We start from the raw sequence: 12,237 nt of genomic DNA on the forward strand, positions 1-12,237 counted from the left end.
ACAGCACCAAGAGTGAACCCTCATGTAAACTATGGGCTTTGGGTGATAATTATATGTCAATGTAAGCTCATCAATGGTAGCAAATGTGTCACTTAGGGGCTAGAACTGGATACTAGGGTCTTGTGCTAGTGTGGAGGCAAGGGATAATGGGAATTCTCTGCACATTCTGCTCAATGTTTTAAAAAAATATTATTTTAGTTGTCAATGGATTTTTATTTTATTTATTTACTTGTATGTGGTGCTGAAAATCAAACCTAGTGCCTCACACATGCTAGGCAAGCGCTCTACTGCTGAGCTACAACCCCAGCCCCATTCCACTCAATTTTGTTGTAAACCTAAACTCCTCTTAAAAATTAAAATTATTAAAAATGTATTAACTTAAGAAAATTCTGTGATGAGTCAGTGAGAGAGGGATTAAAAAAAAGTACTGAGTAGCAGAGACTGGTTTTCAGCAATGTTGTCCTATTAAGCTATCTTTCATTCCCAGGGCATCCCTAATTACACTCTTGTAACCACTTTGCTTTTCTCCATGTGCTCATTTGACCTGATGTTAATATTTCCACATTTTTGGTTAGATACATCTCACAACTTAGACCACAGACAGTCCATGCTGAGATAGTCACAGAGAGATGGGCTCATCCCTAGCTGAGCACAATCCTATGTGTGGCTCCATCTGTTTGCTCTCACACTTCCCCATCCCAGCTCCTCCTTCCTTTCTCTCCCAAACTTCCAGTGCTCTGGCTCTAGAACTCTTAGACCCACAGGGTAATAGACATTCTGGGCTAGACTGGACATGGCCAGTCCCAAGCCTCTGAATTTCTTTTGCTTTCCCCAACTCCCCCAAATCTAAGCCTTGTCTTTTTGGCAAGAAAGGGGCAAGGAAAAAATCTTCTCCTCCCATCAGTTACATTCCACTTCATAGAGCTTGACTAACTCCTGCAATGAGCTGCTTCTGTAGGATTTCTCCGTGGACATGTCATAGGTTACAGGTATCTATGGGATGTAGATAACTTTAAATTTTTACAGACTTAGCCAGGCCCCACGGGGCATGCCTGTAATACCAGAGGCTCTGTAGGCTGAGGCAGAAAAATCGCAAGTTCAAAGCCAGCCTCAGCAATTTAGTGAGGCCACAAGCAACTCAGTGAGACCTTATCTCTAAATAAAATACAAAAAAGTCATGGGGATGTGGCTCAGTGGTTAAGTGCCTCTGGGTTCAATATCCAGTACAAAAACAATAACAAAACTTTTAAACCAATAAAAAACTTTACAGTGTTTGGAATTTTTTTTTCTTCCTGTACTAGGATTGAACCTGAGGCCTCGCACATGCTAAGCAAGTACTCTATCACCGAGCTACATTTCCAATCTTTCTTTACAATTCTATTTTGAGACAGAGTCTCACCAATTTGCCCAGGCTGACACCAAACTTTTGATCCTCCTGCGTCAGCCTCCTGAGTCACTGGGATTACAAATGTGCGCCGCCATGCCTAGATGAAATTATTTTTGTATTTGTAGATAATAATGATATCATACAAAGAAATTTGTTTTCACCAAGACTCATACAGTCTCTTCCAAATATCTTCCAGATTACAAGTGGTATATGATAAACTGAATTACTGCCTGGAAGTCAGCACACCTGAATGGAATCTCAGTTACTCCATGGAGAGTGTGTGAGGTTATTCACATTAAGTAACTTCTTCAGATCTTTGCTTCCTCACACATACGATTATGATTTCTGTATGTTAAACACAAATACAAATGGTGAGTGTTTAAAGGAGCCTCACATCCTCCTGTGTCATATTTCCCCCAAAGTGGAAACCAAAAGCCAGAAAAAGCTTCCTATAAAAGACCACACTTCGGGCTGGGGTTGTGGCTCTGGCAGAGCGCTCGCCTAATACATGCGAGGCCCTGGGTTCAATCCTCAGCACCACATAAAAATAAATAAAATAAAGATGTTATGTCCAACTAAAAAAATAAACATTAAAAAAAAAAAAAAGACCACACTTCAAATTACATCAACTCCCAATGCAGACTGTCTAGGTATAAAAAATTCTCATCCTGAAATCAGGCAAGTCCTGACTTATGCAAGTCTTTCCACTCAAATGCAGATGCTTTCTTGTGGAAAGAGAGTTTAGCCAGCCAGAGGCCTCATTCAGAGCAGACTGAAAGGTCTCCCAAGGCAACCACTTCCCAAAGTGGGCTGAGTTTCTGTAGCTGTCTCCAGCCTGGACAAATAGCCCCTCCCAAGCCCTGGAAGATGAACTGGTTCAGGGACCACCCTTTGGCATTTAAGTCCATTGCAGTGGCCCAGCCGGCCCTGGACAAAAATAAATGTGAAAAAAGTAGTCCCAGGGGTTTGGCTCCATGGCAGCCCCAGGAACAACATGACTTTTTTTAGTTGAGCAATAAATAACTTGAGCCTGTGCCAGGCCTGGAACACAGTCCCTGGTCTACCCCAGTTTAAATGTGAGTGTGAGATAGACAGGAATTGCCGTGGGGAAACAGGAGCCAGGACTCTATTTGTTGAAATCTAGTTTGGGGCCAAACTGTGAGCTTGTCCGTCTTGGAGTTCTACTTGGTTCTCTCCTCCCTTGGATGCTTTCTTATCTACTGGCAAATCTGCCCCTCCCCCTATCTCAGCTGCATATCTCAGCTGCCTTTCTGTTCAGACAGGGACCAGATTTCAAAAGGTTTTAACAAAATCTCTAATAAAGGATTTTCATATCTGTAGGAGAGAGAAATTTGTATGAAACACTTTTTTTTTTTCAATTGCCTTCTAATTATATCATGCTTTATAATCAAAAGAAACATGGACCAACCATGTAAGGTCATTGTTCCGTCTTATATATTATAAATATTAACTTATTTATTTCTTATATGAGGTAGGTACATTTAATTTCTGATTTTACAGGTAAGGAAACTAAAGAACAAAGTGGTTAAGTAAATTTCCTAAAATCACAGTTAATGAATGTCAAAGGGGGATTCAAATTCAATCAGTCTGATCCCAGGAGCTATTTTTTTAGAATCACTGTACTATTCTTGTAAGACTGGAAGATGCCACACCACACGACACAGATTACCAAAGAGGTTTCCCCCTTTATTACAAAAAGCTGTGTGTTTATATAGGTCTAAGGAGAGGTCGCAGGGCTGAGGTAGATAACAGGTCACCCGTTTATTGGCAAGCTCTTCCATATGTCAGTTCCGGAGCCCAAGAAGTTAATTCTAATTGGGGCTAAGGCTTCCCACCAGCAGGGTTTGAACATTGGCGCCAGCAGGAACGTTTCGCGCCAGTGAAAGAAACAAAGAGGAGAAAGAGGGTCGTTAGACGCCATGCTGGGGTTTTTCTCTGGGGTGCTGCTGCCATTATATGTTTACCCAACAATTCTGCTAGCTCTGTTTAATGCTTCCTCCAATTTAAATCTTCCTACTGAGATAGTAGGAGCAAATGTGACTCCATTTTGTTTTATGACTTCATCCTGTAAAACAACCATGCCAAGTAGAAGAGTCATGACTAGAGCAAGGTGTTCTTTTCCTTTTGCTATAGAAACCTTTAAGAACACGGAACTACCTAATGGGGTATTGTTTCTGTAACTAGGGTAACGGGGCTCTGTTTCTGTAACTGGGGTGACTGGGCTAACTGTGATTGGTTAGTCTTCCCTCCGCTTGACTGCACTGTCCCGCTTCTGTAACCTGGCTTGCTTGCATTGGCTAGACCCCCGAACATCCCTTTTGAGGTTTTCAGGCTTATAAGGAGTGCCCTTGCAATTGTTCGGGGCTGATCAGGGGAACAGCTTTATGTTCTGGTCAGCCACCACCGGTGTGCTTCAATAAAGGCTTGATTCGATTATACGTGAGTGGTCTGGAAGTCAGTTTATGAAACCGTGGGACGAAGCTTTAACTATAACATTTGGGGGCTCGTCCGGGATCCATTTCTTCCCTACCCTCACCCCAAATTTGCCTCCAACAACGGTCCTTTGGACCACGACCCCGGAGTAGAGGGGAGCTCCTGAGAGACGTTCCTCAGCCTCACTCCGAGGACGAACGCTCTGAAAAGCCTCCTGCTGGCTGTCAGTTCTGGTGAGTCGACTCTTTTCTGGGGGAAAAGGTCAGATTGGACGCAGTCGCTTACACCTTCCCCGGGACAGGACGAGACATTGTCACTGTCTCCCTGGAGGTCTCCCTGTGAGACCTCATCTGTTTGTATCTGGGGCCCACTGGAGGCCTCCCTGGGAGGCCTCATCTGTCTGGGGGCAGGACGAGACGTGGTCTCTGCCCCATTAGAGGTCTCCCTGTGCGACCTCAGCAATTGTTGCTTGTCCTGTGTCTGTTCTGCTGTTTGTCATTTCTCCAGTGTCTTCTGCTGTTGGTCATTTGTCCAGTGTCAGTTCGCCGGCCGGTTGTTCTGTTTGTGGGGTCTCTGCCCATTAGAGGTCTCCTTGTGTGATCTCAGCGATTGTTGCTTGTCCTGTGTCTGTTTTGCTGTTTGTCGTTTCTCCAGCGTCCTCTTGCTGTTTGTCATTTGTCCCGTGTCTGTTCGCTGGCTGTTTGTCCTGTTCTTCTATCCGAGTGTTGTGCTCGGGCCCTTTTCTTGTTCTCATAACCACTCTTCTTTCATCAGGACTCCTTCGATCCACCAACATCAGAGACAAGGAAATGCTACAGAGATCTCTACCTGGACTCCTTTAACTTGTTAACAATTTCAGGACTTTGTTGGTTTGTTTTTGTTTGTTCCCTTTGTGTTCTGTGTTAATTTCTACCTCAGTTTGTTTCTAATGGGAAAAAATGGTTAAAATGGTTTTAACTGTGCTCACTACAGCTTACATTAAAATGTAAAGTGCTGCCAACAGGACTAAAAAAATTGTCAAAAGTAAAAGCTAAAGGTAAAAAGAAAAAGACATTCTAGAGATTGCCTTCATTTAGGAACTGGGCCAGGTGGCCAACTGGGTAAATCATGTCAGTTCCTATAGAGGACAGATTAAAACTAAAGTGTTTTATAAAATTATTATTCCTATATTGTATAACAAAAAGCATAATTTTGTCTAGAAATTTGGCTTTTGTCTCTCAGTATTTACAAGCATGAATAACTCCCAACTATTAAAAAAATGGTCTAAAGATTTTTCAATGTCAGACTAAAAGTTGGTGGCCGCTATCCAAGAAACCAGAAAAACCAGTTTAGAATGGGACCCCAACCTGGAGGACTCTCCCAAGGAGACCAATGAAGCTGCATCTTTGGGAACTTCCTCCAGGGAAAAATAAACCCCCTTCGTTTGTCTATGTTCCCTCAACTCTTTTCAGCTTTCATGAACAGGACCACCTCAGGAAAAAGGTCAGAAAACTTTTAAAACTCTATATTTGTTAAACTCATAATTTTGATCCAATATGCCTAGGTTAATATGTTTTTCCTATTACACTCTGCTTTATTCTAAGGCCAATTTACAAGGGTTAACTCTCAATATAATAGGTTTTAAAAAATAAGCTACAAGGCTTTTGTTTGTCTGTTTGCTTTGTGTGGGTGCACCGGTGTACTGTCTGTCTACGTGTATTGCCATGTCTAAATATATTTGGTACAAATGAGCTCATAAATTAAAATTTAAAAAAATGGATCCAAATACTTTTGGTTAATATGATTTAAAAGGTTCAATTCAAATTGGGAAAATAAATAAAAGTACAAATGTCTTTAAAGTTACTAATACACAGTTTTGTTTCTACATGGGTAAACAGCTGTTAAAATGTTAATGTCTATAAAGTGTCTGATATACATTGTCTCTAGGATTTTTATTCAACAGAAAAAAAAAGATTACTAATACTATTCAATGCACTTGTCTGATACCTTGTTTTTAAAAAAAGATTCATAAATTTTATCTAAACGTATATAAAATTAATCATGGATATGTTTGTTAAAGACATCTAATTGGTACAAAGTTAAAATGCTGTTAAATATAATATCAAGTACTCTTAACTCCTTAAATTCCATAAGGTAAAATATTTAAACAATGTTGGTATTTTCACAAATTGGTAAACTAAAAAAGAAAATTTTAAATTATTTTGTGTTATTATAAAAACAAGGATACTATAAATTACAAAGTCCCAACAGGTATAATTCTACATAAAAAGAGTCAAAAGTTTTCAACTGTATCTCAATGAAAGTACTGTAAGTAACAAATATTTCATCTTATTAAAATGGATTGATTTATCTAAATTCAAAAATTTATAAAGATTATTATTTCAAGGTACAAACCAAAAAAAGGATCAATAGGTTAAAAAAATATTAAAAAGTTCTACATATAAAAAAATCTTTAATTAATAAAAAAATGTTTCCAAGTTAAAAAGTCTTTATGTGATAAAGTATAATTATAATACATCTAAGTAAACAACAAAAGGGTCTAATTAAGTAATATAAAGGTCTATAAATAAAAGACAAATATTAAAATGTTTATATGTAACTAAGTTGTATATATATATATATATATAACACAAATAGTTAAAACTATTCAAGGTTGTTCCCTAAGGACAAATAATAATGTACTGATATATTTATATGTTAAATTGACAAAAATATTTATTACATTATGTCTGCTAAGTTTTATCCTCTAGAACAAGTAATCTTGGAAAAATTAAGGTTTTTACATCTGTGGCTAAACAACAACTGTTATTTTAAAGTATTGTCTTACATTACAAAGTCTAGATTTTCCTTTAAAAGCTAACCTTGGTTAATATAAAAAATCAATGAAAGTGTGGTACATTACTCTTCTTTATGGATTAAATGTGTTCATATCTTTCAGGTAAACAAGTCTTTAAGGTAAAAGGTTTAAAGGAACATTTTATCAAGCTGGTATTCTCCAAACTAAAATTGTCTGTAATGATAATTTAAACTTACAAAGATAATAGATTTTATTGGAAATTTATTTATATTATTTAATGTTTTGTAACCAAATCTTACGTTACCTTTTACACTAAATTTAAAAAGTAATGAGAGCCTAATCTACTTAAAGGTTAAATATTATAAAACATTTTGCCACTTTTCCACATAAAAAATGTTAAGGGCTCTCAGCCTTTCCTTAATTAATGTTTCAGATGTATGTCATATTGTGCTACTAACATTCATACAGAGTCAAAAACAATATATGTAAACTTTATAAAATGATATCTAAAAAGACAAAGATCAGCTTTAAAACTAAAACACTTTAGCTAAGATTGTTAAGATAAGGCTGAGATAAGGCTCTGCTTCCCACCTTACAACATGTCAGAATAACTTCAAAGTAGGCCAGATTTCAGTTAATTTAAAGTTATATTCAAAGATTAATTTATTAAAAAGATTACTATGATATCATATAAAAAATATAATGTATAACTCAGCCAAGGTTCAAAATTATATACAAGCCAAATATGTTTTTATTATTGTTGATTTCACTTTATATTTTCATTATATCTAAAAAAAAAATGTGACCACTGCACTCAGAGCAACCAAGAGACCTTTACTGTGACAGTGTCTGATTAACACAAAGAGAAAGAGAGAGAGAGAGAGAGAGAAATGCAAGAGAGAGAGAGAGAGAAAGAGAAGTAAAAAGAAATGCAAGAGAGAGAGAGAGAGAGAAAGAGAGAAGGAAAAAGAGAGAGGAAAAAAGTGAATGAGAGACAGGGAAAGTGAGAGAAAAAGGAGAGAGCAAGAGGGGAGGACCTGGCAAGAGAGAGTTTTTATAGCCAAAATCTAATGGGATCTCTAGGTCTGCAAGCTGCCTCGTTGGTGTATAGTGATTGGATCATACAGTAGATGCTAAGGTGTCATCTTCTGCCTTCAGGCAGATCTTCAGCATTACGTAAATTAATAAATAAAATAAGGATATTGTGTTATGTAAAAATAAACTGTAAAGTTATAAAGATTAAAGTTAAAGCCCAGCATTCTTACTTTAAAACTGGTAAAACTGACTTGCTGGATGTTTAAGGCCAAATTTAAATATTAAGGTCAAAATAAAGGGGCCAAAAAACCCAATATTTGGCTCTTGCCCTCTAAGTCAGCCTGAACCCAGGACAGGGGAAAATGCTTTGCAACTCCGGGCCACATAACCTCCTGATAAGGGAGATTAATGAGACCAATGGAAAACAAAATGCCAATGAGTGTACATGCTGCAAAACAGGAGGGTCATTTAAAAAGGAGACATGTCTGATGCTTCCAAGGAAAGCCATATGGTCAGCAAGACCTTGACCCATCCTAATGCAGATGACACTAACAGAGCTAAAATGCTACTCACACGTTCCCCAAGAATGTCCTCCGAGGAAACTCAGCTGACTCTTAACAATAGATAGAAACAAGGTCAGTTTGACCAGCTTGGTCTTAAACACCTAGCAAAAACAGTTAAAACCAAAGCACAGCCATTCCTGGACATTTAAAAAAACAACAACAGTTAATGTAACTTAAAATGTACACTAATGTTAGCATCCCCAAAAATAAGTAAGACTGGAGACAACAGAAGAAAAATTCTTAGGCAAAAATGCCTGATAACTACCAATAAATGCCAAAAGTTTCTATTCCATTTAAGGCCTACAGATCTTCCTAACTTCCTACACAGGTAGATGTAATCAATGTTTATTAATATAATTATCTAGCCCTAAGTAACAAAAGGATCTTTACTGAACACAGTGGTCATGCCAAAAAGGTATTTTTACAAAAATCAGATGACATTAACTAATTTAACTAAATATTGTGTCTACATTCCTAATAATTCTAACAATGTTAAAGATTTATGTTCCCTAAAAAAAGTGCCTTATTAGGCTTTGTTAGGCCTTGTTATGGGGACATTTTCTCAGGTCTTCCGCCTCCTGGTAAACAATTATTAATTTCTGTCATTTTCATGATATTCATGAACAGGTTTCAGATGCTACAACTGCTATTTTGTATTAATCTTACTTCAGCACTCATGTCTTTTTGTTTCTCTCATAGAAGTGCTCACCCCAGGTGAATTTACATCCTGTTCTTCCTGAGCCAGATTTTTACCATGGACTCCTTGACCCACTCGGTTTCTAAAAAGGGACTCCAAAACTGCTTGCCCACTGCACATCACCCCCCTTTCAGCTGGAAGTAGCAAGAATGGTCATCGCCCTTTTCCCTTATGGCAGTTGGAGGTCCCTAATATTAAAAAAAAATTACGGTCAACATAGATGTTCGCCAATGTCTAGCTCAGGAAGATGTACCTGGGAAACTACTCCCAAGATCACCCATAAAGAGACACTTGCTTCCGCAACCCAACTTATAAGTGGGACAACTCCCCATTCACCAAAAATTGTGCTTCTCGGTTCCCACTTTGAACTCCTTGACTAAATCTCCAAACTGTCAATAACTCTGAACTATGTAACTTACTATTTTGATGGAGTAAAAGAAAAAGAACACCTGGACTTATTAAAAGGCCAGACCCCACTGATTTATCAACATAGACTGGCTACCCCCATTTTAGTTCCCCTCCTGGCTGGTATCTACTGCTTTGGGAACTACAGCTCTTATCACAAGCTCTAAAAATTTTAAGTCCCTCAGCCATCAAATAAATATAGATTTAGAAAAACTAGAAAGGTCAATCTCCAAACTAGAGGTTTCACTAGACTCTCTGACAGAAATAGTCTTACAAAACAGATGAGGTCTAGATGGTCTCTTTCTGAAACAAGGAAGACTTTGTATGGCTCCAGTAGAAACTTGTTTCTCTATGCAAACCAGTCTGGGATAATAAAGTACAGTTTGGTGCTTGTGAAAAACAGGTTAAATGAAAGAGATAAAACACTAGAAACTTCAGGAAATTGGTTCCAAAATCTATTCTCATGGTCCCCTTAGTTGACTACCATCATTTCAGCCATAGTTGGGCCCCTAGTCCTTCACCTGATTGGTATTACTGTAGGACCCTGCCTCTTAAAAACCCTCCTAAACCATACACACAAAAGAATGTAGATGGGGTCAGACTTATGGTCTTGAGAGCCCAGTATAGTCCCTTAGACACAGAAGGATGAAACAAAAACTGAGGCCTAATGATGTGCAAGATTGACATCAAACCTACTAAAACCAGTGGGGAATGTGATAGTAGGAGCAAATGTGACTCCATTTTGTTTTATGACTTCATCCTGTAAAACAACCATGCCAAGTAGAAGAGTCATGACTAGAGCAAGGTGTTCTTTTCCTTTTGCTATAGAAACCTTTAAGAACATGGAACTACCTAATGGGGTATTGTTTCTGTAACTAGGGTAACGGGGCTCTGTTTCTGTAACTGGGGTGACTGGGCTAACTGTGATTGGTTAGTCTTCCCTCCGCTTGACTGCACTGTCCCACTTCTGTAACCTGGCTTGCTTGCATTGGCTAGACCCCCCCGAACATCCCTTTTGCGGTTTTCAGGCTTATAAGGAGTGCCCTTGCAATTGTTCAGGGCTGATAAGGGGAACAGCTTTATGTTCTGGTCAGCCACCACCGGTGTGCTTCAATAAAGGCTTGATTCGATTATACGTGAGTGGTCTGGAAGTCACTTTATGAAACCCCGGGACGAAGCTTTAACTATAACACTACATCATACCCAGACATCTCCTGGATGGATTTTTAGAAGTAGGTGATTGTATTTCACTTGGACCTATTGATGGATCATAAAAGAAAATCTTTGACTTCATATGGACAAACATAAGTATGTTTTATGGGCTGGGGTTGTAGCTCAGTGGTAGAGTGCTTACCTAGCCTGTGTCAGGCACTGGGTTCAAAATACTTAGCACCACATAAGAAAAAGAAAGGTTAAAAAAAAAAAGTAGATTTGGTGGTGAAGTGGCATCCCCTTTCTCCACAGAGAAGTCCTCTTCACCATGGCTGATTTTAGGACTGTCAGCAAAAGAGTCCATTGTAGATAAACTTCCTATTTTCATGTCACCCTGTTTACTTGGCCACTGGCCAAGAAGATACCAGCACTCCAGGTGTTGGACACCCCCTTACTAGTTTTTCACAAACGTATCCAGTATAGTACTTTGAAGAAATGTGCAAACAAGGCCTCTCACCTTGAGCTGGGCTTCACAGAGATGTCTACATTTTTAAGATGTTACAAATGGGCCCATGGTAACAGCTGGCAGGGGGAGGAAAGAAAGGGGAGATGAAGCTCTCACCTTCTCAGGTGTTGTCCTTGAAGAGTTAACTTGCCCAGAACAGTGAAAGAAAAAGCTGCTTTTATGTGAACTTCTGCAGACTGTGAACTTCTGAGCCCCTCCCCTTACATGCTGGGTATAAAATTCTGAAACTCCCTGAACTCGGGGTTCAGGGGATTGATTGATTACAGCAAAGGCTGTACCCTCTGAACCTGGCTGCAGTCAAATAAAACTGTTTCCTGCTATCTTCGGTGCCTTGCCTCATTTGTCCCTACAACAGTGGATCTAAATTTAAATTAATAGCTTTTAAAGTTAAACTGATAAATGTTCTATTTTTAAAAGAAGGAAAGATCTAAGGACCTATAAGAATAATTAATATTCCTCTGCTTCTTTCTTTATGTCTCTGTCCCCCTTTTTAGCGATAGAACTTATAATTCCAGTGGTTATCATGAAGCTCTAATAATATGCCAATACTTTTGATTGATGGATCAACTTTATTTTTTTATTATTAGTTGTTCAAAACATTACAAAGCTCTTGACATATCATATTTCATACATTTGGTTCAAGGAAATTATGAACTCCCATTTTTGCCCGGTATACATATTGCAGATTCACATCGATTACACATCCACTTTTTTACATACTGCCATACTAGTGTCTGTTGTATTCTGCTGCCCTTCCTATCCTCTACTATCCTCCTCCCCTCCCCTCCCCTCTCCTCCCATCTTCTCTCTCTACCCCAGATCAACTTTAGACATCATTTACTGACTTTCTGCTGTGATTGTTGAGCACTTAGTTTCCTTCTATCCTTTTATTTAACTAAATGTTTTCAGTTCTTACTTTTGAATTTTTAAATTAACATTTTTCACCTCATTGTCATTATAGTGAAGCTCTTCCAGCTCAGTACTCTGCTGTACCTTATGCTTCCCCTTCCTCCTTCTGCATTCATGAGATCTATCTTGTTTTTATTATAGTTTGATCCTGAAAATTTGAGTTGATAAAAATTATTTTCAAGCATTTCATGCACACCTTCTAGTGCACGAGGTCCCCATTTCCTCCACATTCCGCCATTTTTTGACTTCATTTTCTTGCTCAAAATCCTCTAGCAATGTCTCATCACAGCTGACTTGGCAGGGGAAATGCCC

At 38.5% G+C, this 12,237-nt stretch overlaps 1 long non-coding RNA gene across 1 annotated transcript; it reads left to right on the forward strand.

Annotated features, from left to right (window-relative positions):
• The first annotated feature begins 4,940 nt into the window (after positions 1 to 4,940).
• Positions 4,941 to 10,473, forward strand: LOC131423885 (uncharacterized). The gene is made up of 2 exons (XR_009225996.1): positions 4,941 to 5,323; positions 8,936 to 10,473. It is a non-coding gene; the product is annotated as an uncharacterized LOC131423885 (long non-coding RNA).
• Positions 10,474 to 12,237: the final 1,764 nt, after the last annotated feature.

Source organism: Marmota monax, unplaced genomic scaffold, assembly GCF_021218885.2.
Source record: "Marmota monax isolate L192 unplaced genomic scaffold, Marmota_monax_Labrador192_F-V1.1 WCK01_AAM20220418_F8-fsc00012, whole genome shotgun sequence".
NCBI lineage: Eukaryota > Metazoa > Chordata > Mammalia > Rodentia > Sciuridae > Marmota > Marmota monax.